The 7221-nt window shown below is 38.5% G+C and overlaps 1 pseudogene; it reads right to left on the reverse strand.

Annotated features, from left to right (window-relative positions):
* Window positions 1–1922: 1922 nt before the first annotated feature.
* On the reverse strand, window positions 1923–2792 carry LOC110201167 (small ribosomal subunit protein uS5 pseudogene; annotated as a pseudogene).
* Window positions 2793–7221: the final 4429 nt, after the last annotated feature.

The following is a 7221-nucleotide window of genomic DNA, read 5'->3' on the forward strand; positions in this document are numbered from 1 at the left end:
ATCCTCCTTTAAGGAGGGAGGGACTTTCAGCCTCTATGCCTGCAAAAGGTCAATCCCCTTTAACTCCCAAACATTCGCCTTTGGGCTATCTTTTACAAAATTGGGGAGAATTCAGTTTCTTTAAAGAACTTAGAACATGCTTTTATTGTTTTGTGACACTGTTTGGCCTCAGTATCACCTAGAAAATTATGAGGCATGGCTCATTTTTGAGACATTACAGCAACATACTGTCTCAGAGTTAGAACGATATTGTAGCAGAGAAGAAAAATGGGTGGAAATTCCCTACATGATAACTTTTTTCAAACTTTCTCAAGATCCATTCTCAGAAAAGATTGTAGGATGCTTGTAGCTAGACCCCCCCCCCCAAACGGGGAATGGGGATCAACTAGACTTTTTGGATGACTCTCTTATGGCCCTCAGTCCTAGAGCACACCCCTCTCTACCCATCCTCTGTTAACACCACCTCCACAGCTCCTATCTCCACCCCATTCTCCTCTGCCCCACCCTGTTTCCCATGTCCCCCCCTTCCCTTGGTTCTCCTTCCTTTCCTCTAGCCCTCCTCCCTTTGTATCCTGCCTTGCTCATCTTCTATGTATCCTACCCTGCATTTCCTCCCCAAACACCTACTCTTGAGGTGGCCCCTACTCAGGCTTTGGACAAGGACCTTGCCTTGGCACCTCCTCTCCTGGCCCTTTATCCTGAGGCAAGGACTACCCAGGCCCCAGTCTCAGTGGTATCTCCTCTTCAGACACTTCCTCCTCCTCCAGTGCCAGCTGATTTTTCCCCTTGCCAGCCAAATCCCCAGGATTTGCAGTCCACACCAGTTCAGCGAGCATTCCCCAGTTCCTCACTCACAAGAAGTGGGAATTCCTATCTCCCTTTCTCCCTAGCCCCAGTTCCCACAATGCCTTTAGGGCTTTTTCCTCTAAGGGAAGTTCCTGTCTCCCCCAATGGGACAATTAGGGTGCATATTCTGTTCTTCATTTCAGAACTCATTCAGGTCAAAGAGAAACTGGGACAATACTCAGAAGATCCCACTAAGTTTACTGAGGGTTTTAGGGGCAGGCCCCTACAATTCAAGATTTCTTGGGATGATTTGCATATCATCTTCTCCACCTGTTGTACAACTAAGAAGAAGAAGAGAATCTGGGAATAAGCCCAAAAAATTGGGGACCATTTGGCTAGTAATGACCTCATAAAACAGCCCTCAGGAACAGCTGCTGTTCCCACTACTGACCCAGGATGGGCTTATCAGAAGAGTGAAGATGGGGGAAAGAGAGACTATATGGTATTTTGCCTGTTAGAAGGCCTAAAAACTGCATTTCAAAAGCAAGCAAATTTTCAAAAAAGATAAGGAAATTACTCAGGGAGAAAATAAAAACTCTTACTTTTTCCAAGACAAGCTGCTAGAATTTATTCAAAAGTATACAAATTTAGATCCTGACCATATATACATACATACATATATATATATATATATATATATATATATATATATATATATATATATATATATATATATATAAAAATTTATTTATTTATTTATTTATTTATATAAGTGTGTGTATGTATATATATGTGTATGTATACATATATATTTATTTATCTATTTACGTAAATGTGTGTATATGTTATATATGTGTATGTATACGTATATATATATTACTTACATAAGTGTATGTGTATGTGTATATATATGTATACATATATTTATTTATATAAGTGTGTGTGTATGTGTATATATATATGTATATGTACATAGATATATAGATATACAGATATATATATACATATATATATATATATATATATATATATATATATATATATATATATATATATATATATATACAGAGAGAGAGAGAGAGAGAGAGAGAGATTTTAGCAGGCATAGTTCAATTTATCTGTTTATAAAAAAACATCTATGTGGTTGCCACAGCAGCTGCCTGGGTCCTCTGGACAGACACTTGAGTATGAGTCTTCACAAGATGGTTGGTGAATTCCTGATAGGGAAACTTAATGAACACAGTCTCCTTCCATAGGTCTGGGGTTAGATAGCTGTATGTTTTGGAGATAGCATCAAAGGTAGCTTTAGCGAAGTTGCCCAGAGTAGCAGTACAGCCTCTTGCAGATGTATAGCAGTCATCAATTCCAGCCATCATCAGGAGCTTCTTAGGCACAGGAGTTGAGACGATGCCACTACCTCTAGGGGAGGGGATCAGGTGCACCAGAACCAATCCACATCTCCCGGCAACCTTGCAGGGCACGATGTGAGGCTGGCCAATCTTGTTCCCCCACTAGCCACATCTCACAGGAATGATGGACAGCTTGGCCAGATTGATAGCACCACAAATAGCTCTGGCCACTTCCTTGGAGCACTTGACACCCAGGTCAACGTGACCACTGTAGTCACCAATGGCCACAAAAGCCTTGAACCTGGTACATTGTCCAGCTGTAGTTTGTTTCTGAACAGGCATGATCTTCAGAACCTTATCTTTCAGTGAAGATCCCAGGAAGAAATCCATGATCTCAGAATCCTTGATAGGAAGGGAGAAAAGGTAGATCTCTTCCAAAGACTTTATCTTCATGTCCTTGACTAGCCAGCCTGGTTTAGTGACAGAAACCCACTCCTTGTCTTTGGACTTTCCTTCCTGTGCCCTGTGGCCTTGATCACAGTCCTGACCTCGACCTTGGCCCCCACTGCCAAAGCCACCATGGAAGCCACCTTGGCCTCTGACTCTGGGGCACCTTGGGCCTCCTGCTCCTCCTGCAGCACTAGCATCATCCGTCATTTGGTGTTCTAGAAGTAGAAGGAGATCCCAGTTTTATAGAAGGGGCAACAATCCTTAGCATGTATTTCATTAGTCAGTCTGCCATAGATATAAGGAGGAAACTGCAGAAATTGGCAATGGCACCCCAAACACCTCAGACCAATTACTGGAGATGGCCTTTGGAGCTTTTAATAACAGAGACTTAGTAGCAGCAGAGGGGGAAAAAAAAGGAAAGAAAAGAAAAAGCTAGAGAAAGAGAACATGCTCAATTCTTGGCTGCTGTCATGGCCAGAAAAAGACCCAAGGGTGTTCCTAGAAACTCCTGAAGTTGGAAAACCTGCTTTTGATGCCACCAGGAAGGTCACTGATCTAAAGAATGCCCCTCCAGGGTGCCCCCTAGGAGGAAGCCCATCACCTAGGGCAGTGAGGGCCACAAGGAGGCCCACTGGTCCAAGAAATGCCCCTCCAGGTCATCTCCCCAAAAGAAGCCTCATGACCTATGCCTTTGTGATCCTGCCCAAGATGTGATCTGGAGAAACATTGGAAGAAGGACTGTCTTTGAGGCTGGAAAAGTGGTGGAGTTCTCCCCCAGTACCCCATCCTCCAGTCTTCTTAAGACTGGGAATGACAGGGGATCCTGGGGTTTGGTAGCACTTCCACTTTCTCCATTTCTCTCGCCAAGTCCTGGGCAAAAATTGAGGCCAAAGGTAAGGTTACCCACTTTATCATGGCTATATGCTCTGTTTTAACCAATTACTCTTGCCTTACCTGCCCTGTGACCCATCTGGTCATGGACATTGAAGGTAAAAGTACAATCTAGCCAATAGCTCACAGATGCTCAGATTCCTTAAGAGTCTGTCTAATACAGTGGATCTTTAATAAACCTTGTCTTTGGCTGAAAAAAAAAAGTAGAATTGGCCAAATTGGAAAGGAGATACAAAAATTCACTGAAGAAAACAACTCCTCAAAGAGTACAATTGGCCAAATGGAAAAGACAGTACAAAAGCTAATTGAGGAAAACAAAACTTTAAAAGTTAGAATTGGACAAGTGGAAACTAATGACTCTGTGAGAAATCATGAATCAATCAAATGAGTATAAATGAGTGAAAAAATGTAAGAAAATTTAAAATATTTCATGAGATAAACAACTGACCTTGAAAATAGATTCAGGAAAGGCAATATCAGAATCACTGCACTACCTGAAAGCTATAATCAAACAGAGGACCTGGAAAGAATCTTTCAAGAAATTATCAAGGAAAACTGCCCAGATGTCCTGGAACCAGAGGGAAAGCAGGCAATGAAAGAATCCACCTCAAGAAGAAAAAAAAAAAGATCCCCAAATAAAAACCCTAAGGAACACTATAGTCAAATTTCAGAAAAATCAGGTCGAGGAAAAAGCCAGAAAGAAACAATTCAAGTACCAAGGAGTCATGATTAGGATCACACAGGATTTGATGACTGCAACATTAAAAGATCAGAGGTCATGGAACATGATATTTCAGAGGGCAAAGGAGCTAGGACTACAACCAAGAAATCCTTAGCCAGCAAAATTAAGCACAATACATAAAGGGGAAAATGGTCATTCCACAAACTAGATGGATTTCAAACTTCATTAGGAGATGACCAGAATTAAACCAAAATTTAACCTCTAATATCAACACCCAACAGAAGAACAAACAGGTAAAAAGGGAAAATAAAACATAAGGGATTCAATAGAGGTCAACTGTTTACATCCGTATACAGGAAGATAATACTTAACTATTAAAAAAAAATGTATCACTAACATTCCTGAAAATGGAATATACATAGGCAGAGGGCATGGGTATACTGTGTATTTGAGGGAATGCCATAAAAAAATAAGAAATGAGAAAGGGAAGTAAAATGTGTGCAGAAGGCAGGGAGGGTTAGAATTGTGTAAATTATCTCATAAGAAGAGGAAAGAAATACCTATTGTATTGGAGGGGAAGATGGGAGGATGGTTGATGGACATTACTTGAACCTTCCTCTCATCAGTTTTGGCTCAAAGAGGGAATGATACACACAATCAGATGAGTATTGAAATCTATCTTACCCAACAGGGAAGTAGGAAGGAAGGAGATTAAGTAAAGGGTAGTGAGGTTGGAGACTGACAGAAGGAAGGGCAGATCAGGGAAGGTCTTAGACAGAAGCAAAGCACTGGGATGTGGGAAAGGGTGAACGGAGAGAAAGGACCAAGAGGAAGAAGAATAGGATGGAGGGGAACACAGAGGTAGTAATCATAACTGTGAATATGATGAACTCTCCCATAAAATGGAAGTGGATAGTAAAGTAAATCAAAACTCAGAACCCTACATTATGTTATTTACAAGAAACACACTTGAAGCAGAGAGACACACACAGAATGAAGGTAAGGGAGTGGCATAGAATTTATTATGCTTAAGCTGAAATAAGAAAAAAAGATGTAGAAATCCTGATGTTAGACAAAGTAAAAGCAAAAATAGATCTAATTAAAAGAGATACAGAAGGAAACTACATCTTGCTAAAAGGACCATAGACAATGAAGCAATCGAATTAGGTTTATGGGGAGGGTAAAAATTCATGACAAACAAGAGATAAAGAACATTATGAAATGTAGGATAGATAATTTTGACCATATTAAATTTTAAAAAAGCTTTTGTACAAACAAAATCAATGCAACCAAGATTAGAAGTGAAAGCAGAAAGCTGTTAAACAATCTTTACAGCAAGTGTTTCTGATAAAGGCCTCATTTTTCATATATATAGAGAACTGAGTCAAATTTATGAGAATAAAAGAAACTGCTCAATAGTAAATGGTCAAAGAGTATGAACAGGCAGTTTTCAGATGAAGAAATCAAAGGTCTCTAAAGGTATATGAAGAAGTGCTCTAAATCACTTTTGATTGGAGAAATATAAATTAAAAGAACTCTGACATAACACCTCACAAAAATCAGATAGACTAATATGACAAAAAAGGAAAATAATAAATGTTGTGCAGGATGTGGGAAAATTGGGACATTAATGTGTCCCAGACACTAATGTGTGTAGATGTGAAGTGATCCAAGCCTTCTGGAGAGCAATTTGGAACTATGCCCAAAGGGCAATCAAACTGTGTATACCCTTTGATTCAGCAATACCACTGCTAGGTCTCTATCCCAAAGATATCCTAAAAAAGACAAAAGGACCTACATGTGCAAAAATATAGCAGCCCTATTCCAAAATATTTTATTTAAATATTTTGTATAAATGTACACTTTTTCACTTTGTATTTTATAAATAAACACAGACTCACACACATGCTACATATGTGTGTATACACATCCCATTATATTAAACTCTTTCCCATTAAAGGGTTTTATTTTTGTTCTTTTTCTTTTTAACTTTATATACTTAGCACAGTGTCTGGCCCATAGTAGGAGCTTAATAAATTCTTATTGAAGTCTCCAAGTTGCCACTTACTAGCTCTGAAATTTAGGGTGATTGGTTTCACTTTTGTAGGTAACTAATACTGTATTTCACACACACACACACACACACATAATCCATGTAAATATATAATATATAAAACATATTAGTATGCATTTATTCTGTATAATTTATTAAAAATGTTGTTTTATCTTCTCTGATAAAACTTTTATTTACATGAATGTTGTTGTGACTGTCATATTGCCATTTGATGCATATTAGTAAGATGAATGCTAGTCTTCAAATGAACCTGGAAAGATTAACAAGCTGTCTGAATGGAAATCAGCTAACACACAATTTATATAAAGCTATTGGGATATCATTCATCCCTTGACCTTCTGACGAGGTTGAAGATTTCCAAATGAATGCTTAGAGAACAAATATGAGTGCAACAGTTGCTACAATATTTACACAATATTGACAATCGCCTTTTAATACAAAGTTTGCAATCTGTAATTAGAAGCAAACATTTAGAAAATAGGAATTCCTCCTTATATTTACATAAATATTCAGTTAAAATGATTACAGGAAGTAGCTGATGGAGAAATGATGAGGAAAAAGTGGCCATCCCAATTCTTCTGAGCCACTATTAATGGGCAGCAGGATAGAAATCATTCTTCAGACTTTACTCCTTTATTTTTACTCATTTAATTTAATCCACCAAATATTTCTTTGCTACCTACTGTATGCACTGCTTTGTATCAAGTGCTGTTTTTGTTATTGCTATTAATTGGTTTGGACTATATCTATGGTCTTATCGGCATACTGAATCTTGATAAGAAAACAATGCAAACTAGCACCTACATTTGGATTTATAGTCTTTAAGGATTTTTGAGTGACACTGGAAGATTAAATAACTCGCCCAGGTTCACATAATGTTTACATGTCTTCCTGATTCAAAGCTATGCTAAGCTATAAGTACATTTGAATTCAAGAGAAAATATCAGGCAATCTCTTCTTTCATGGAATATCCAATCTTGAATGGGACA

Source organism: Phascolarctos cinereus, unplaced genomic scaffold (assembly GCF_003287225.1).
Source record: "Phascolarctos cinereus isolate Bilbo 61053 unplaced genomic scaffold, phaCin_HiC Scaffold_4;HRSCAF=312, whole genome shotgun sequence".
NCBI classification, from domain to species: Eukaryota; Metazoa; Chordata; class Mammalia; order Diprotodontia; family Phascolarctidae; genus Phascolarctos; species Phascolarctos cinereus.